This window comes from Numida meleagris, chromosome 2 (assembly GCF_002078875.1).
Source record: "Numida meleagris isolate 19003 breed g44 Domestic line chromosome 2, NumMel1.0, whole genome shotgun sequence".
Taxonomy (NCBI): domain Eukaryota; kingdom Metazoa; phylum Chordata; class Aves; order Galliformes; family Numididae; genus Numida; species Numida meleagris.
Window position 1 is genome coordinate 26,955,193 of NC_034410.1, and position 22,344 is coordinate 26,977,536.

At 34.1% G+C, this 22,344-nt stretch overlaps 1 long non-coding RNA gene across 1 annotated transcript in view; it reads left to right on the top strand.

Moving 5' to 3' along the window:
• LOC110394618 overlaps nt 1-19,385 on the top strand; it is a 39,207-nt gene extending 19,822 nt beyond the window's left edge. The window contains exons 3-5 of the long non-coding RNA XR_002435748.1: nt 13,983-14,093; nt 18,135-18,209; nt 19,027-19,385. This is a non-coding gene — a long non-coding RNA (uncharacterized LOC110394618). The remainder of the gene's footprint in view (nt 1-13,982; nt 14,094-18,134; nt 18,210-19,026) is intronic.

Consider the following 22,344-nt stretch of genomic DNA (forward strand, 5'->3'; position numbering starts at 1 on the left):
ATTGATTGATTTGAGTTCAGTTACATCATGATGACAATATGAATTTAAAGAGTAAATTTTTTTTTTTAACTTGTTTTCATGTTGACAGGATCTTTGCACCCCAGGCAATCACTTTGTTTTTCTTACAGCTTTGCTCTTTAGCCACCCAAATGTTGAATGTCACTCAGCTTTGTCATATGTTTTTCTTGATGTTCTCCATTAGTCCCTATCACACTTTGCAGCAATCTAACAAATGTGGATACCCTTTTGCAAGGCAGTGCTCTGGTTGTTTGCCATATTTGGCTTTCTTTCCCTATGCCTAAGGGAATTTGCTAGCAGACATCAGCTTATCTCTGTAAGATTTCAGCTAAGTATTTGAAAGAAGCTACCACAGTTATGATCATTTAATTAAATTACTATAGACATCAAAAATGAAAATTACACATTTGAACTGTCACCCACAGTTTAATTTCAACTCAGCTCCAAACTTTCTGAAGGAATTAGGAAGTAATAATTCCATTAGGTGTCTCTCTGTGCTTGAGCTCTTTCTGAAAATGAGTTCTAAATTTCTTCAGAAAAAAAATTAAGTAATCATCCAAAATTCTGAGCTTCTTTTACAGACTGAGCTGTCCCATTGAACCTTGTGAATCTGTGTCATGCATAAATTCTTAATTTCTTTCTCACTCCGTCTTCTGTCCTTTTTTTAATATGGCATCCAAATTCACATGTGTATTAGCTGTTATTTTTATACATACAGGAATACACAAATAAAAGAATATAATCCAGCACCAAACACATCAGAAAGCAACTACAGCTACAGTTTTGCTGATTCTCTGAATTCAGAGTTAATTGATAGACAATGATATGGGTTGACTGTGACATGATGCAATAATATAGATTTCCAAAACAAAACAAAACAAGCAAACAAGCAGGGAAAAAAGCACCACAGACAAAAGTTATGTAAAAGGAAAAGTTATAAGATTTCATAGAAGGGGAAATAGTAAGCAAGTAATGACTTTTACTCTTGATATTAGTGGTTCTTCATATTTGGCATCTTGAAAATGAACTGTGAAGTCATCACAGTTTAAAGAAATAAAAACTGTTGTGTATGTATGAGCCCTTATTCATGAAATTATTTACAAGTGTTTAAATTTTAATGATTTGAGTGGAGTTTAGTATGTCCTTCAGTGTCCTTTATCATGTTGAAGAAATATAGACTGGTTAGTAGCAGAAATGCACAGGCTGAGAGTTGGGGCTGTTCAGCCTGGAGAAGAGAAGGCACCGGGGAGACCTGAGAGTGGCCTTTCAGGGTCTGCAAGAAAGAAGGAGACAGACTCTTTATCAGGGTCTATTGTGACAGGGTTAAGGGAAATGGTTTCAAACTTAGAGTGGAGATTTAGACTGGATATAAGGAAGTTTTTTTAGTAAGGGTAAAGTAAGGGTAGAGAGGCACTAAAACATGTTGTCTGGTGATGTGGTGGATGCCCCATCCTTGGAAACACTCAAGGTCAGGATGGATAAGGCTTTGAGCAACCTGATCAAGCTGCAGATCTAAATTACCTTTAAAAGTCTCTTCTGATTCAAATGATTCTATGGTTCTACACAGTTCGTCATTTTCTTTTTTTTTTTCCAGAAATGAGGCCTTAGATGTGAGGATCTTTCAAAACCACATAGTTGGAAAGAAATTTTCATCCTAGTGAGCTTCTATCTTTGCAGCTGCAGTTTTGCTGATTCTCTGAAGTCAGAGTTAATTGATAGACAATTTGGCCTGTGGACTTTAAATAACATACTAGAAATCTCTGTTTTGAAGAGAGGTGGGTTTAAAGTTGATTATTCCTCTAGATTTTTCAAACTGAGTACTAGAGATGGTAAAAATATTGCTTTTGAATCAGACTATTTCTGTAGATTTTATTAATATATATTTTTTCATTTATCACCTAAAACACAGAAAGTTAGAACCTTTTTTCCTGGGACAGGATACATTTAGCTACCTGAGCTTCTCCAGTTCACTTTTCAAAGGCAGAATAGAAATCTGGGTTAGGTGGGCACAATTCCTAAATAGTAATAGCCATTTAAAAGTTCCCAGGTTTGATTCCAAACTTTTTCAGATCTTGAACATTTCTGACCTAGAATTTCATCCTTGAAAGTAAACAGCTTTTCTATTCTGTGGGCCTGCTCTTCCTGATCTTGAAGACAAGTTTCATTAAGCACTTTAGACCCTCCACTCATGTTATGGACGGTCCTATTAACTTAGCATTCTTCTAATGGTTTTTCCCCACTGTGTCAGCGTTTCTCTCTAACAGCTTGCATTACTGCCAATTTATTGTTTTTCTGACATTTTAAAAATAATGCAATAATATCATATGCCAGATTAGAATCTCTTTTCTTCATGCATTTGCCTCTTATGGTAAATAGTTGCTCAGTAACAGCTGCTTCTTGCTTCAAGATGAGATTCAATTTCTATGGCAAATACCATAGCTTCCTGGAATGTTTTTGGCCATTTCTTTTTAAAGTTAGCTTGAACTGAAAATCCACATCAGATTTTAGACATGTTCTGAAAGTAAATCTCAGTAGATTTTCCTCTAGTTTTTCTGAGGTTCTTTCTTGACTTGATGAGCAAGAAGTAAATTCTGGAGCTCTCATGGAGATGGGCCTTTCTTGTGTTGCTAAAAAGCTATTTTACTTGAGGTTTTGACATTTATTTTCGCTGTGAAGTTATACTGGTGATCCATTTTTTTTTGAAAATTAAGAGGTAATTTACAAATAGACGTTTCATGAAACCATTAAATGAGGGACAGTGGTTAAGCTCACAAGAGCCAAGATGTTTTAACATATGTCAAATATTAATTATCTACTTTCTAATTTAGTCTGGTAATGATATAGCCCTAAATTTAAAAGATACACTAACTGAAATACATATCGACCTACTAATATGTTTAGTGTTGTAGCATAAAATAGGAACAATTAATTAAATAATTCACATCAGAATTTTAAGAGCAACAGTTATCTATCATATTTTACTTATCTATCATAATTTTGTTTAAATTGAAAAGGCAAAGAATGCTATCTCTTGCAGGAACGATATATTATTATTTTTATATTCCTTTGTTGTTGTTTTCTTTATATAGATAGATATTTTATCTATAGATTAGAAAACAAGTATATTCACTTTTGGCTATTGACTGAATGTTTGTATTAAATTACAGTTTTTTTAAAGGGAGCTTTTGTCATAAAATGACTAGCTGGTTGCCTTTACTTCTATTCACAGAAAAAAAAGAAAAAAAAACAAAAAAAAAAACAACAAAAAAACCCCAAATCCACACTCAGCAGCGTTATCAATAGTTTCCACAGATGTCATTATTATTACTTTCAAATTCATTAATCCATATTTCCTTTTGTGCACCCCTTTCCAAAAATAGGGGGAAAGTCCTAAATACATGTTTTCTTTACAGGTTTTTAATTTTACATTTATAAAATGTAACAATTCTATACTGTCTGAGAATGTATTTGGAGTATATTTATCAGTGGAAATCATGTAAACAACTTGAGGAGTTTTGTATTTCGAGTTTGGACATCCTGATCTTTTTCAGTTTTCAACCAGTTTGGATAATATGAGGCCTGATCTGCGGGCCCTCATTTCTCAGTGAGTCTGGGTTTTTCATATCAAGTCCATGTTTGGTAGAAAAATACACATTTTGTTTGTCTTGTTTGCATCCATTTGCATCGTATTTGCAATTTGTAATTAATTTTGTAGTCTATTTTTTCCTGAAGTACTTCTCAGTTTATTATTATTATTATTTAATATAGCCTCTGGAACAGTGAACGCTGATTAAGTGTTGTATGCTTTCTGTTATCTCTGAAGCATAACCAATGAAGTATTGTGAATTTGGCAATGTGTAATGTAGCATTTTGCTCTCTGAGCAGCACTAACAAACAACACATCAGTAGTCACGCCTGTCTCTCATTTAAATGCAACCACAGAGATATGCTACATGTTACAAATATCTGGGAGCTGTGTGATTAGTTAACGTACTGTGCATAACCTTAGAATTATAGGAAGTTCTTGGGAGATTATTAGCTTTCTGGATACCTATAGTGAAATGAGCTAAACAAGGATAGGTACTATGTGTTTGAAGACTCCAAGGAATGGTGGCATGAAAATGCTTTTAAACCATAGCTTAAAAGCCTTCTACATTAGAGAGGGAAAGAGGGAGAGATGTATTTATTCTGTTATCAAGATTGCATTTTCTTCCTATCTTCTAGTTCTATACCCTTTCATCTTTCAGCAGTTCTAGTATAAATAAAAGGTGTTCACCAGGCACCAGCATCCCTTGCTGAAGTAAGCTTACCTTTACCCTAGAGTTAGGATCTCATATGATCTGTGTGAGTAAGTAGACAAAATAAATGGCAACTGAATAATCAGGAGGTTATGATGCAGTGTCTTTCCTTGTGAAATGCTTGAGACTTCAGTCTTTGTATTGATTTAGCAAAACTGGTGTTTTCCATACTTCACTTGTTTAGTGAAAGAATTTACCAGCCATATCCAGGTGCAAACTTTAAACCTTTTGATTCTAATTTGCTAATTTTTGTTTTCTAATTTTCTAAAAAACTATTTTAAGCTTTTAGAGTTCAAAATATTCTCTTCCAGCACCAGAATTTTCTGTATAACAACTTCAGAATGAAAATGTTTTGGAAGATTCTAAATATAAACTATAGATGCAGCTGTCAAGAAACAACATTGTGGCAAGATTGAACAGTATAAATTTTGATTAAATTTCCTTGACAAGTGTTTTTCATTTGGAAACAAAGTATCTCAATATTCTCACAGCATTCTTTACATATGTTGGAGTATAAAGTTGACATTTATTTCAAATTTTATTTTCACTTCCAAGTTCACTGAAAACTGATATAATACATAACCAAGAACTGAAATATTTTTGAAATGTTTCTATATAATAAAAATAAAATATTTCCATTGATCATTAAATGCTTTCTTTTACCCCTAAAAATTTGTATTGTAAGAAACTTCAAAATTTATTTTCATTCTGCTTGGTCAAAAATCTATTATGCTTGGCCAAAAATTTCCTATAATATTCCAGAATTAACCAATTATTGTACTATTTTTTTCCTCTGAAACAAGAACAGTTGACCTAACTGAACTGATTGTAAAAAGATATGTCTACACATTAACCTTGGCGACCAAATTGAAGGGCTCCCACCAATTTAGTGAAATTGAATACAGTTATCTTTTTCCAGTGGTTATATAGCCTATCTAATTCAGCCAACAAACTTTTGCTTTATTAGCCATCAACACTTCGGTTGAAGAAGGCTTGATGATGTTTTTAAAGAGTGCTAGTAATAAAAAACTTACCTATACAGAGAAGTCTGAAGAGCACCAAATACTCAAGATACACCATGGAAGGAGGCCCAAAGATACAGTCTGTGAGAAAGGATGGGAAAGGAGAAACGATGCATAATCAATTTCTTACCTAGAGAGAGGGAGTAAGTAGCAATACTCGTGGGTAGTCTACTTTTCTGAAAGAAGTGAACAGGAAGAAATTAATTCTCAATGTCCAGATGTTTCACTGAGGATCTCACTGATGTTCCAAGTATTGCTCGGCTGAGGCAAGAATTTTCCCCAAGGATTACAGCTTTTCAACATCTCTACAAATAACTGTAAAGCATTTTACTAAAATTTCTTTAGTAGACGACTGAGGATTTGGTCCACTATTTTTCCTTGTCACCTACTGCTGATGTCTAGTATGAAGCCAAATATGCCTGCTGGCCCTTGCCCTCCAAAGAGGAATCCCTGGTGCAAGTATCTAGGCTTCTTTCCCAGAGTGCTAAGGGAGTTGGACACCTCTGAAATGGCAATGAAATTGAAGGTATGTGAGGTTGCAGCTACAGATTCTTAATGAATGCACAGCACATTTCCAAGCTTTATAAAGCTTCAGGACAGTAAGCCTCCTGTGTTCTTCCAAGGCTCAAAATTCTCTCTTACAGTTAAAGAGCTGTTTTGATGTACCTGATATGTGCTCACTTAGGGCTGTTGAAATGCAACAAGACCAGAAAGGCCAATATTTCCCTCTGTTTATGTAATTCTCAAATGCACCGTTAAGAGAGCTACTGTGAATAGAGCTGCCTGCAAATGTCCAAGATCACGTCGCTAAATCCCAGAATGATACTCTAGTCACTGTCTTCTTCAAAACACTTTCAAATGATTCTCATAAATCTCTTCCAGGCTAAACAGCCCCAGGTCTCTCAATCTTTCTGCACAAGGGAGATGCTCCAGGCCTCTAATAATCTTTATAGCCCTCCACAGAACTAATCTTTCTTTGTCACCATCACTACTTTTTCTCCTAACCTAAACAAATTATATGTTCATCTGGTTGTGTTATAAGAAAACTGTACTATTCTTTGAATTAGATTGAATTATCTACATGTGTTAGTCTTGTTAAATCATTTTCCATATCACCTAGAAACTGCAAATAATAGTAAGATAGGAAGAGGCTGACTAGTTTGATCCTCAAAACAAATTCTCCACAGAGTGTGTGAAAGTAATTCTCTACTTTCTAAAGCTGGAGCTGAATTGCCAAAGTGAAGAACACACTCTACTCAATTACACAGCCCTCCATATTTTACATTTTCGTCAATAAAAAATAAAGTACAGCTAGAGTGTGAAATTCTTTTCTGTATGGAGGGCCAACAAAAGACCCATGCCTCACCAGCCTTCCAGAAGAGAGTGACACTTCTGCAGACCAGTCAGTGTTAATGATTAAAAAATGGGACATTCAGAGCATATGTGTCAAATATGTAGGGGGAAATTCTTGACCCTCACGGAAAGTCTTGCCTAGCTGAAGAGAGCACATAGAGCAGAAAACTGCCTTTGGTTGAGGCAGTTTAATCTCCCAGAAATTGAAGATATTCTGATTTTTTATTTTATTTTTCTTCAGTGTATCTTCCTCTGTAAAGCCTGCTTTCAAATTCTTTGCTACAGAAGTTAAGACATTCAGTGCCATGACTGTAAAATAGGTTCCAGCATCTCACTAAGTAAATCAGTCAAAGACGAGACTGGTATGAGTTCCCATGGAATGTTCGATGTATGTTTACAATGACAGAAAATATTTTTTCAAATTGTTGCCTAATTTTTAACTAAGAAGATTGCAAAATAGTATAGGTTTTTTTTTTCAGTTATCCTCTCTGTTATTTGAAGTTACATTTTTGACTATTTTTTTTTATTTATTTATTTATTTATTTATTTATTTTGTAAAAAGAAAGCAGAAAAAATCTTCCACTGGGAGAGCAGCACTTGTGAAGGACAATTCTGGCTGAAATTGGACAAGTAAATGTTGTTCACATAACTCCTTCCTCCTTAGTTCTTAAGATGTAAGAGAAAAATAAGTGAACTTTAAAAAAAGATGTTCTACCTCAATCCCCTAGCAAGCAGTTACTGTTTAGTTTAGATATTACTTGAACTGGGTTTGGGGTTAGAAAATGGAATTAGGCAGTTTCATGGGTTTGCCTATGTGAGATGGATGATATTTAAGTAGCCTTCCTCAGAGATATCAGTGTAGCTTACCCTTCTTCATCTTAAGTTTGCTTGAATTCTCTAGTACATATTAACAGCAGTATTTGCATTTGAGTGACTTAGGTCAGGAACTTAAGTTGAAAAACAAACAAAAAAATCAACAAAGGAAACAAGAAGGAATGGATGAGTAGCACATTCAAAGGTTGAGTAGCAGATTCAAAGGTTAGCAATGCTATGCTTTAGCCTGGAGTGTGAGTGAGCTTCCTTGGAATAGTTGATTGCAACATGGTGTTCTGTCTTGGAGAAAAATGTTTCTGTCCGATGTTCTAACTTGATCACCAACTGCTCTTCCTGAGTAGCATTTCTGCCTTTCCAGTGGAGATGCTGTTTTGACCACTTGTGGAGGAGATGATTCACTGCAAAATGCCATTTGTGGCTAATGATCGCCTGCAGTGTTACAGGGTTTTAACAACAGCAAAGCAAAGAGGAAAGTGCTGAATTAAAATAACACATATTTTTTGCTATAAATTCCCTAGTTCTACTGTTGGTTGTTGTATTTGCTTTTCTTGAGAAATGATCTGTCAGTTCAAAAAAGTCACATGGAAGAAAAAGCAACTTGCTAAAGGAGTTTTTTAATGGGATGCCTTGAGTTTTATAACTGATCTTCCCCTTGCAGACCTCAGCTGTTTGAGAATTGGGCCCTAAGTTGTCTTTTCACAATGATTTTGTTTTTGTAAATTAATGATCTAAGTGATTTATTATTCTGTTCTTCTACCGCTGCTTTATTTCTGTTGTTCTTTGTTTTTCTGCTTAATTTCTATAAATTACTGTACAGTTTCCCATAAGGTATAATTAAGCTGAATTGCTAAAGTTTTAATTATTGTGTATTATAGATGTTGAAAGCAACATTAGCACTTAGCTTTTAAAAATGTGATGGTATATTTATAAGAGAGCATTTATAAACACATTTACATATAGTTAAGATGAAAAAGGTATTTGAATTGTAGTCATTAGCATTTCTTCAAACATATGGCATACCAGCAGAGGCCATGGGCCATGCCTTCATTAACTGAACAGTGTTTCATCAGTATCTCAGCTTCCTGCTGTGCCACCCTGTGGCGTACCCTTCTGTCCCTGAGGTTTCAGTGACAAGGGACAATATGTCCCCAAGGTGAAAATCTGGGAAATAACGCAGATTAGCCCTTAGAGGAGTTCTTATGATTATTTAATCATGCTTTGGAAAGAAATACAGAGTACCACAAAAGAAGAGCATTAAAAATCCTACAAGCCTACAATTTTCAGTGTTGCAGGGCATGATGGCCTCTTCAATGCACCATCAACATAACTGCACTGGAACAGGATAGCTTTATGCTGTCCATTATAAGGCTGACCTGTTTCAAATTTGTTCATATAATGGGCAAAACCTACTTGGTTCGGTACTAATAGGCATCGTGGGTCCAGTATCATTCATTGGCTATAATATTCAGGTGATGGATCAGGATTTAACTTAACCATAGTACATGCAACCACTTAATTATATTCCCTAGTAAGATATGAAAAAGGAATAAAAATGCTCATATAAATATAATGGTCATATTTTGTTTTACATTTCTCAGATATATAAGGAAAGGCTAATATGGCAGGTATAGACATCTGTTTTAAGTCATTAAGTTCTCTCATGCTTTACCTGTCATAGCCACATGATATTCTTTACTAAAAGGAAACAAACAGAATCTATATTGAAAAGTACTTAGGACTGTAAAAACGACATACACATTTGTTTAACAATATGAAATTTTAAAAGTAACGTTAGTTTATTTCATTTTTTTCTTAAAGATCTATTTTTCCAGTATCTCCCAAGCTAACTTTTCCTTATTATTGTGACAGCTGAGAGCGGGAGATATTGTTGAAGTAAGAAATCACTATTTAAAATATTTGTGCAATTTGTTCTGGATATAGGTCTTCACTCTTACATTTATATCTATTTTCTTTAACAAGTGTCAGAGAATCATAGAATCATAGAATATTCTGAGCTGAAAGAGACCCACAAGGATCATCAAGTCCAACTCCCAGCTCCGCACCAAACCACTCAAAAATGAAACCATATGTCTGAGAGCATTAGAGTTTTACGGATGTCAGTGAATGCACTCCCTTTGGAATTCAGACAATAAAGCCTGTGTTTTTATTAAGGAGTGGCAAATATCAGCTAGAGTTAACATATTTAAAGTATAATTATAAAATCAGCTGTTTCAAAAATCTTTTTTTAATATTAAAGAACATGTTGTGCTATAAGATATCATATTCTTGCACCTATAGAATAAGCTACTTTTCAACATGCTTTTAGGTAGAGGAATATAAAATCAATTATAACTTGGAGAAAATATAGATTTATAAAGCAAAAGGTGATTAAAATCCTTGTCAATCATATCTGATAAAATTTATATATTATATGTTTTCTCACAATTTTGGTCATGCCTAAGTGTAATTATGACTGAAGGTTTATAAACATGTTTGTAGATAGTCATTGTTTAAATTGGTGTCAGTCCATTTGTGCCTTCATTCTTTATATAAAAGAGAAATCTGAAAATCTTTCAGTATGGTACCCACTATTAATCAATGGTGCAATGGAAAGCTCTCATTAGCTTTAACCCTCCGACCGTGACATTAGTCTACTCATCACTGCAATCATTAGCAAAATGAAAAACAATCAACTAGGTTATCTATATTCTAATAATATTAATGCTTTCACTCTATTACACACAAATGTCAGATGTGACAAAAATCACTGAACTTCAAATATATACATAACAGATTTTGATGTATATAAAGCACCAGTTTTTGTTGTTCTCACTCAACAGCGAAATTAAAGATACAGTGCCAAGGGGACCCATACCATTTGCAATCTGTAGCATTTCCAATGTATTTCCAACAATATTGTAAATATTTATGGAGTTTTATAAAGACTCTATGCTTCCTTCTGTTTGTGATGCATCAACAAGACTCAGTAGGATATCATAGGCAGATATTTACTTCTGGGAATTCCCTTTTGGACTCTTTTTGGTTGAAAACCGCTTCATGACATACAGTACCGCAAATCCCCAGAAATGTACCATGCTATTATTGCCAGCTGAGTTCTTCCAAGTAAAGATGACATCAGCCATCTGTCACGTTATACTAATCCTAGGAAAGAAAGCCAAGTGAAAAGAAAATAAATACCTTTCACATCTATTAGCCGAATATTTGTATTAAAAAATGGAATTATTAAAATCTCACTAGTGAAGCTAATTATTATAAGTGAATAATTGTTTCTGAGTAAACTACATACCTGAAACGTATTTGTCCTTTTACCTACCTAAAGCAAATTACACCACGAACATATGTTTGAAATGCTGCTCTCCTGATATATATTGGTAGATAAGGAAATGTGCCGCCAAGAAGTGATTTTCCTCTGGACCATCTTGCTAAGCTCTTCCAGGTACCATGTAGCTGCGTGACTGTTCTGTACTTCTCTACTGAGGTAAATGAAATGTTCCTACAACCTAGCAAAGAAAAAATTACATCCCCAACTATGAACAATGCTGCTGATCACTAAAGATAGAGTCTAAATTAGCAGTAGCATCATAATGAAATGTTTTAAAACCTGAATGCCATCAGCTACCTGCTTCCTCAAAGAGCAGGGGAGTTGACAGCGAGGAAGACCTTTAAATAAGCTGTACAACTAATTTGTGTGGAGACTAATCCTGTGGGCTTATGCCTTGCTTTTTTTTTCATGGACATAAGATATATATATATATATTTACTTTGTACTAATAGTTTAATATTTTGAAAAAGGGGACTTAGTCTAGATCACCTCCTACAGGCAAAAGACAGAAACTTTAGCGATCAGTTCATTTTTTTTTTCAGCCATGTAAATAGCCCGTATTCTATGTGCGTAACATGTTGCTTCCCTGTCAAACAAAACAAACAAAAAAAATGCAAGTACACTTATGATATGTGTAAATATTATAAGGTCAAATTTACAAAAAAGAGCTTGTTTTCACTATGGAACTAAGGCTCCATGAAGCCACTTGAAGGATATCTTAGCTGATAATTTCTTAGTAAGAGAAACCTTGAAGCTGGATGAGAGAGAACAATTTTGGCTGCTTTATCATGTGATGTCATAACTCCAGAAGAAAACTACTGCCAGTCAGGAATCAATTTTTCACATTATGTAAAGATGAGAGTGTCTGAATTATTTTCAAGAAATGGTAGTTTTGAATGGATGCTTAGTACCTGAGGAATTTATACATGTGAAAATAGGTAATTATTTCAGGGTGGCTTTTTTTTTTTCCAACTATGCAACAAGTTTCCCTGAGACAGATATATCTTGTAAACTTCTTTTTCCAATGCTTTTGATGTGTAACAGGTAGGAAAGCTTGAGATCCAAGCCAGAACTCCAAGACTTGGAATAATATATTGAACATACTTGTATTAATTTTCAGTTTTTCCAGAATGCCTTATTTATTTTTATGATCTACATTTTAAAAAGCTTTAGGTTTGTCATGATGAAACTGGGAATTTTCCAATTTGTGGCCTAAATTTAAAATTGAGGCGCTTAAATAGTTACTTTCAACTAGTAAATCAATTCCAAATTTCCGTTCACCCAGTCAGATACTTAAACACTTTCTATGTCTTCAGAAGCACTAAGATTTCTACTTTTTAACAGATTCTGATACCATCTCTAACACTGACAGACAGCACTTACTTCATGGGGCAATTAGTACTATAAAATTCTTAATGTTTTCAGATTGTGTATCTAACAAAAGCTTCCTTTCAAATTTGTCTTTAAATTCAGTGCCGAGAGAACAAATGCTTCTAATGTAAAAAAAAATGAACCTCTACATGTATCACTTTTTGTAGCAAGTGAGACCCTACTTTAGCAGGGTTCCAAAGGCATTTCTACTGGTTGGGGTGCCTGAACCCTTTTGTGGAATAATATGGGATCGAAATTTTATAGCTCTATGGATTTTGTCCCATGAGAGTTTCTCTCCTTCTGTTCATCTTGAAGCTAAGCCTAAAATAATTTCCATTTGCTTCTATTCCTATAAAAATTCTCACTTTCCCCTAGTTTTTAATAAAAAGGACTTCTAAGAGGATCAAAGTGTGATTTTTCTGTTCATCTTATTTGAGGAGGGAAGGCTAGGGCAAGGTACTAAGACATACATTCTTAGTTTGAATGCCCTTTTTTTTTCTGTTTTATAATTCTATTGTTCCTTAGTTAAAAACAAGGAAAAAAAAAACAAAAATACATCAATCTTTATTGAAAATAATTTCTTAAAAAACAGGACTCAGTTTTAAAGTCTGCCATAAAATATAAATGGCCTTATGGCCTTGCAGAAACAGTCAGGATTCCTTGCTGTCTCATGAAACAGTAACATGATTGCTGATGATACACCTGAAAAATACCCACCCAGATTCTGCCATGATGAAGATAAAAATTATAGTGAGCTATATCCAGTCCATTCCTCCAAAGAAATTTATATTATTTTCAGGAGTAGTATGTAAGTATGCATCTGCTGATAATCCAACTTAATTTTTCCCCAGGAGTAAGAAATGTGGAGAAAAGGGAAACTTACTGCACTGCCATCTCTTTCCCCTTGCTTCCTGTTCCAAGAATATACAGGAGAGATATATGCACAGCCTCTGATTATTTCAAGGCAATGAATTTCTTGCCTTTTCCAGGTTAAGATATTACTTAATAAACAGTAACAGCAGGACTGTGCTTTAATTTCTTTATTCTTTCTATAATATTGAAGTGGAAGAAGCAGGGGCAGGAACTGCAGGAAGTTACTTTTTTCTGAATTGTACTTGAGATCTTAAAATCAGAAAAAGATCAGCTGATCTTGGGAGACAATAATTGTTTCAGGAAAAAAAATATCTTGCATATATCCCATTCTGCATATCAGTCATGGTAAAAGACATTACATTTATTTATTTTGTAATGATTTCTACAGCTAATTCCGTTTTTGGAAGATGAATGGCAAGCTGCATTACCACTGTTGTCAAACAAAATCATTGTACAACTCCACTGTAAAACAAGATGTGACATTTAAAATAGTGTTTCTGTGACTTCAGGTTACTTACAAAAACAGGAACTCAGAGTTAGAACCCTAATCACCTATCTCAGTAAGAATTTACCTATCTGATTTACAACCCTGAGCTGAAAAGAAGAAAAGTTTGCTGTCTTGCAATGTAAGACTCTATTCACACACAAAAAAAAACATTTCTGAATTCCGAAACATTTGAAGACTATCACCTGCAATGTATTGTTTCTTTACTGAATTTAGAAGCAGAGGAAAAAGGCCTAACTTTAATAAAAGATCAATCAGAAGAAATAATATTTGTAATTCTTTGATTTGCAAATAAAATTTATTCCATATTTTAAGTAATGAGTTGCAGATTAATAGAAATGATATTTTCTTCATTTTTTTTTTAGTGTCTCCATTTACGAATGAGGAAAAATTTAAAGGTTTGAGATTTTATCCCTCTCTTTTTTTTCTTCTGAGAGTTTAAATAAAAGAGGAGAAGCAATTTGATTTAAACAGAGGTAAGATTAAAAAAAAATTAATAGTATTTTTTCAAAAAATTTACAGATCTTTGCTTAAAAAAATGTAAAAGTGCTAGTTCACTAGTTATAGAATGATCTTTCTCTATTTTGAAGTACATATGTTCAGCTCTGTCTATGGTATTTGTACATGTTTTTGTATTGGCTATCTGTATGAATCTTCAAGAACATGCAAGCACATCTATAGATCAGGTTGCGTTAACTATTCAAGGAACTTCTCAAAACACAGAATATAATGATGTTTTTTGATTTGCATTGTTTGGGGTTTTTTTGTTTACTTTTTTTTTGTTGTTGTTTGTTTGTTTGCCATGCTTCCTTATGTCCAGAACATTGAAAAGCTTGAGTTGCTCCTTTTTAAATCATCGTTGTTAGAACTCACAGTAACTTTTGAAGGCTGCATCCTCAGAATGGCTGTTCCATCCTAGGGTCCCATGACAACACCTGTCTTCATCTGCTGCAAACACCACTCACTAAATAAGTTCATACCTGCCTGAATTTAATATCTGCATGAAAACAGCTGCTGAGTTTGGTCCTGAAGAAAACAAATTGGAGTATGCGTGGAAAGACTGACATATTTTGATCATTTTAAAAATAGTTTTTTTTCCCTTAGTTCAGTGGAATGATTTATATCCTGAGTCTGCCTAGATTCTATGCTGTTGATGCTACATGTTTAAATGAGTATGAGATAAAATAACTAATGGTATTCTGTAACTGACCAGAACGCTAATGACAGACTTTCATAAAACCCATTCAGGTGACATGGGAATGCTGATCTTTACCTTTCTAGCTTCCAGTTGTACTTTTACTTTTTCAGCCATTTTAGCAGAAAAATCTAGAAGTCTAGTTAGTCCAGAGGGCAAAAACTATTCCAAGAATTATATTGGTGAAGGAAATTTAAGCTGTCATAGATATGACTAATACCAAAAGGAAAGAAAAAGTACATTTTTGATTTGTTTTACAGTTGCCTATAAAGTAATCAAAATTAAGAATGAAAAGATAAGAAATGTGTGTGAGTGAACTTATTTAGAAAGAGAGTTGAGAAAAAGAATAATTGCGTAGATACTGAAAAAAAAAAAGAAAAGTAAAGGGTAGGCTTAATCAACTGAGAAAGTAGAAGGAAGGAGACACCACATTAGTGTGATTTTGACTATTTACTCATTAGGAAGCACTCATATAGAAGAAAGTCTCACTGGACAGATAGATAGCAATGTGCAAATATACTCTGCTGCATAAATTTAAGAGGAAAAAAGACATTACTGAGACCTGAATTTCTATATTGAATAATTTACTTTGTCATCATAAATGTAATGCTATATTGCCTTGCAGTAAAACTACTGGAGAGATGTGTTGATAAAGCCCAGTCCCAAGAGAAATGGCTGAAAAATGATCAAAAGCTTGAATTAAATTTATGATTTTTTTTTTTTTTTGCTTAGGTTGTTTTTAACATTTTGTTTTGGTTCCCTGAATTTCTTATTAATTTTACAAACACTGTCATATACATTTTTTTGGAACTTTCTTCCTCTTCTCTCAGTTTAATGAATGAATAAAACTTTTTCACAAAAATTGTAATAGTAGGAAAAGTTTGTAAGGCCAGAAGTAGCAGGAAGAAAATATGCATTCCCGTAATGGGTCTGCAATGAATTTTGACATTAGTGGGTTTTTAGAAGTCATTTGACTCCCATCCTACACAGAGACTGTTCAATGTAAGTAGCTCTTGAGTAGTGAGGCTTTGATGGTGTCAGACTCCCATGCACTTATTATCAGAAGTTACTTATATTATTAAAAAAGTTCACTGGAGAAATAGGGAAAAACTGGAATCCTTTTAATTTGATGAACTTATAGAACTCAGTGTTCTACATGGCCAACTCTTCCTGCTTGCTGTGTCTTTAATCAGTACATAAAAACTCAAAAATCATGTTTACTGATTTTCCTAAGCAGTAAGACTTCAGTGCTGGCTGTGTTCTACTTGGGACAGGTTTTTTTGTTTTTTTTTTTTTAATGAGCAAGGCCGTCCTTATTTCTCGTACCTCTGAGAAAAAATCATAAGAATGCAAGACTGTTCTTGGTAATCTGTATTTAAGCAAAATGAAATGACCTTTGTTTAACGAAGTGGTGCTGGCACATGCATCATGATGCAAACATTTGATATCAAATGATCAACTTCAAAAAGCTTCAACTTTGGTCCTATGTTGTCCTACATTTATCCTTGCATAAACTGATTGTAATTGAGGTCAGATGAAAGCATGTATTATAAACCAGATTTGGAGTATTTTGTCTCAAATTAACAGAATGTAAGATGGATGGCTCATATGAAAAAAAGAAAAAAGAAATTTAAGCCTAAATACATGTCTTAGCCCTAATCTGAATACCAATCCCTTTTCTAACATGAGTAATTGAATAACCACATGGTCTCTCTTTTGTATGCCAATGTAAACGCATTATTTTATAGTTACATACTGACATATAAAAAGAAAAAAACAAAACTTTGTCTCTGAGTTTCAGAAAGGTTAACAATTTTTTGCTTCATATTGAAATCACACTCAGCTAAAACTTGTCTCAAGTCCAGTGCAATGTGTTCCATGGCAGACTGATTGTGTAGTTGATCTGCAAGAAACCGGTAGGGATTTAGGAGTTTTTGTGTGAGTGAAGGATCATATCATTATTATTTTTTTATCTGATTTTGATGTCAATTATTGCTTTTTTGTGTGTTGTATTGATTTCCAGACATCTGGCATTTCATTGTATGTGAAAGTAGATTCTGATCTAAAACCTCGCTTTTCTGGGCTGTTTTAATGAAAATCACAAGTAGGGCTGTTCTATTTCAGATGACAGAGGAGTTTTAATTTCATTTGTGGTTAATCAGAGTATTTGTCTTGATTGCAAACAAAGCACTATACTTATTCTAAATATGAAGGGAGCCTTTTTTCAAAATGTTCTCCCAAAGCTTACACTGGTTGGTTTTGTCTCAGCTGAAATCATGTAAGGTACAATAATATTGCACAGTTAGCTCTAAAATATCTCTTTTAATTTTCTCAAATGAAAGAAAAAGTGTTGAGGATTGCTTTTGATAAACGCATTGTACTTACATATTGTAAAACAAAATATAATTCTTTGTATGTAATCATATAACAGCATATATTAAAAAGTGTATTTCTTGAGAATAGAGAAAAAACCCTAAAATTATCCACACATTTTAAGAGATAGAGGTGTTCCTATTTTTTTCAGCATCTGAAGAAGCTACCTTCATGAAGGTCATTCTCTTGTAGAGATTTAAAAGAAGTATCCTTTTACATTTTGCATACATGAACAAGAGGATTTAAATATGTAATTCAGCTTTAAGATAGGGAATCATATAAGAAGTGGTTTTGTAATTGAGTGCTGAAGGACAGTGATATAATTATTACAGATAACATTTAAAAGTGAATTCATTTTAACCTTCAGCTGATGCTCCTAACATTCTAAAGTCTTTAATTTTGAGAAGATGTTTTTGGGAAGATATAGTCTCCTGACATCTTTGCTATTTAACTTTTGCTTAGCATTTTATTTTAATTTTGCTATTATATATATGTATAATTGTACAGGTTTTTAGTACAGAAATTTAGGGGAGAAGTTGCTGTTTTTGAAGGTTGAAAATAATCATGTAGCATTGTTTTTTTTCTAAGCATGGAAAACTGCAAGTGACAGAAAGTGAAATATGTTTTGTTATTGCAAAGAGAAACATGTTATAGTGATCTGATGAGAACTGATGTTGATTTGACAGGATTCTCAGCCATTTAAAGCTGTCTTCCTCATCTGAACACTTTTTATACAAGAATGTTCAGCTTTGTTCATCTTTTCCTTGCAATGGAAATTTAATTGCTGTTATTTCAGGGGAAATAATGCTGGTTCAAGACTTAGCATTTTGGAAAGAATTGCACAGTGAGGGAAAGTTATAGAGATGCACGCTACATGAATGCTTGGAGTTATCAGCATGTAGTGCCTTTTGCCTGTTAATGATGTGCCTTTCCTATGTGTCCATGCCAGGAGCTGTCGATTCAGTGAAAAGTGGATTTCTGCTCTAAAAACCAGGTGAACACTTCTGTGGCTGTCTTATCATAGGTAAGACTTCTTGAGAGACAGAGTGAACTGAAAGTGTTTATATTTGATATCTATTCCTGAGGAACACTATCGAGTAAAAATAAGCAGGCCAGGGGCATTGCAGTAGATGTTGTAATTAAGAACAACCCTCCTATATAATTAGATTGTCTAACTGTGTGGTAAAATATACAATAGAGAGAAGACAGAACTTATCTTTAGGACTAAAATGCTAAGCATATAAGAAAAAGGGTTTGAGAAAGAGTCTAGTGCCATTTTATGTCGGTTTGGTTTGATAGAGGAATATACTAACTAAACAGCCAGTGAGGATCCTTGTGATTCTTTTTTCTTACTTCTGGAACCACCAAACCCTGCTAAGAATCTGAGTCAGACCATACAAAATTAGTAAGCAGCCTTATAGGATCTCTTGTCCACTCCCAGTTGGTTTACTCTCTAGCGACTGAAAGGCAGAACGACTAAAAACCCCATTCCTTTTATTTGCTTGAGTACAAGCAGCTTTAAACAAAAATTGTCAGAAAGGAGGACAGTTGTATAAAAGTTTGGCAAGCATTTTGCTTGAAACATTTGCTATATCCTGCTTCTGAAGAAAATCAAGTCTTTGTACATATCTATTGTGAACAAGTTATCAACAGAAGGACATCAGTTCAAAGCTATAGTGTAGTGTCAGTTATCTTTAAAAATAAAAATGTATATTTTTACATACATTTCTTTGTAAAATAGTGCCATGCACTACTAAATATTTTATTACAGTTTTAAGTATGATCTGCAGTGGTATATTAAATATGTTCCTCTCCTTTCCTCTGTTCCATTTTTGCTATAGCTGACCAGATGCTTCAAGTAATTATATGTCTAATGCAGACAAGTTACACTGATAAACGGGTGATCCTATCACTCCTTGACTCTAAAGGACCGTCAAGACATTGGTTGATAGATTGGAGCTGAACTAAAAAAAAAAGAAAATCCTGTCCTGTGTAATTTATAAACCCAGACATTTGGAATTAATCTATTTTCTGCAAAATGAACTAATCCCAACTTTTGGGAAGATGTCCACTTTAAACAGAGAGATACTCTGTGGGAGCCACAATGCACAGTTACAGCCAACTTGAGTTCAAGTCCAAACGCTAAAATGTTTCTTATCCTGCTAAAAGAGAGAGTTTTTAATAAATTCTGTAATATTTTCCTCCAATAATTTCCACATGTACTTTTTGTAAGTGTAAACATTAGCTGTTGCTATGCTCTGATTTTATTTTAACCTGAACGGTATTTACTATACCTAAGGATAATTCACATGGAGCAAAGAGCCCTAATATTTGTATTTTAGAATAAATATTATGAATATCTCTCTCAGGGGAAGAAAATGTTTAGATAACCTGCCTTTCACACAGAAAAACTGGCTGCTGAACCTTCAAGTCAGCAATTCTTTGCTATCTTTCTAACTGAAAGACGGTACTACATATGAAAATTCAGTGCCTCCTGGCCATACTTAAGAAACCCTATTTCTTTGTGAAAGGAGAACGTATGGAAGCTGTAAATAAATTATGATTGCCAAAGATCAGAGGAATTTTTACAGAAGACCAAAGAAACTTAAGCTCATTCTTTGATACAAAACTTTAATAATTCAACACAGTGGTAGTTTTGGTATTGCTAGAATTCTTAACAGTTGATCTGGTCTCTAGATTGTTAGTAGATGATTAACAATTGTTTTAAGTCATTAGCAGATAATCTCTGCAGAAGTCATAATTTGCAATGTTTAAATTAAGCAATACACTTGTCTTCCCTTCTAAGAGGCCCTGGAAACCTCTGTGAAAACATCACAATGCTCATTTGATGAGGACACACTATTTATTTCTTTATCAAATGTTTTGTATTCAGATGTCAAAGGTAATCACTCTGATATACCCTTAAAAAAACACCATGCTGCATAACTAAATTACATACATACTCTTTGAAAGAAGGCTCATCCACTTTAAAAACACAGAAATTTTGTTCACATGTTAGTTGGAACTCATACTGAGAATCTCACTTCAAACAACAAATGTAGATTATGGAACAGGGACACTGATTTCTGCTATGCAGGATGACATTTTTTTCTTTTACACTTGACTGCCAGGTCTCAGCATTGAGTTTGCTGTGTTGGAGAGAATCCTTCTCATGCTTGTATGCACCTCACACATTTGCAACCCCAGTACTATGCCAGTGCATAGAACACAGCTGGCCCCTTGTAATGAAGCAGGAGAAAGTATATGGCATTTCACAAAACCACTAGTGAGCGCTTCCTAAATGGGTTCAGAGACCAGGGAGCATTCTTCATCCCACTGAAACCTGCTTTCAGTGGTTTAACATCATTCTCTCCTCTGTGATGGAGCTCAGATAAACTCAACACTCTTCTCAGGCAATCACCCTGCCACATGTGTGTCCATGTCTTAAGAACAGCCAGGAGTGCCTCACACATTGGAAGCCAAGAATGTCATGTGTGTCAGGTGGGTAAACAATTTGAAGCGATCAAGCTTCCATATAAGAACTCAACAGCAATACTCAATTCAGAGTGCTATTAAAGCAAAATATTGAACCAGGGAAGTTAGTTCCACTTAACAATCTGATTGTCCTTTGATAATGTTATTTTTCTGTTGTTTTTATTTTTCCTCAGTTGATGTAAAAAAAAAAAATTCTATTGAAACCAGCAGAGTACCTGACTTGTAGTAGCTGAAGATCTGGCCCTAAGATTATGACCATATGCCTCTACTAAGAGACATTTCTGTTTTTCGTTTAGTTACCTAATGCTAATAGTAGTCTGCATTTTTGAATAACTAACATGTAGGTAAGTGTATTTTTAATAACAATACTCAAATTCTCATTGCTTGCTTTAAAAAAAAAAAAGAGAGAAAAAAGAAATAAAGGAAGAGAAAAGAATGAAAGAAAGAAAGCACAAACAGTAGTAAGCTGGCAAAACAGTGAACTTCCAGATGTACATTAGTTTATTTTCAGGCAGAGTCAGTTAGCATATTTCTGTTCTGGCATGTGCATTCATCTTCTGAACAGGGTGGAAATTCAACATAATGAGCACCTGATCATCCATTACTAATGAGCCAGATATGCCCTGTTATTTAATTTGCTCTTTCATAATTTCATACACTATATATTGCTCTTAACACTATACCAATCAGTCTAATGGACAAAGCTTGTCTTCATCCTTTTCTCTGTCCCTGCTAGTAAATGGATTTAGAGAAAGAAATGCAGTCTATTATTCAAAGATGGTTTCTAAGATGGTTCACAACAGGTTAATGAATGATATCTCATATTAGACCAATCATATTAATAACAGAGCAGAGCACATGAAGGTCATAGTGCTAATTGCATAGGAGGTCCAGCCAGAAGGCATCTTTATCTTAGGATTCAAGACGCACCAAGTTTGACTAATCACCCACAGCGTGTTTGCAATTAAAATAACACTGTATTAACCCTGCCAATGTGAGGTATCAATATTTTATGTGTGGCTTGACAGTTCTAAGCTGAACATTTGTGGTGCTTGATAGCATGCTCACATAGAAAGCTTGCAGCTCATTCTCTACTTTAGACTGCAACAGAGGGAGTTACAGGGGGAAAAATTCAAAGGAGATTTTTCTGTAGAAATTTTTTTTTCTATTATTTTTCAGGAAGTTATTAACATCTTCAAAAAGAAGGATTTTGCAACTTAGGTTGCTTTATACATTAGGACACAAAATCCAGGCTGTTTTGAAAGTGTTGAATGAAATCCCATTGAAATCAATGGAAAGACTCCCCTGACTTCTGTAGTCTTTATCTCCACTCTGAATTGAGGGAAATGGAAAGCAATATTTTATTTCAGTATGAATGCCAGACAAAAAATTTCAAGGTATGTACAAGGCATGTTGCATTAGCAACACTTTCATGTATGATGCAGATCTTCACCTGCTTATATTGGTACTCCAAAGGCCTAGATTATACATCCAGAATCATTGCATAACTTTCTAGATTTTCCTAATAGAAGCATTATATCTGAGAGCCAGGAGCTTTTTCTTTTTTTTTTTTTTGAATTCCACTAAGGTTGTTACAAAACAAAATAAAAACTGCAAGACTCTTGAAAATATCTGTTCACAATAAAACAGCACTTGCTTCTTTG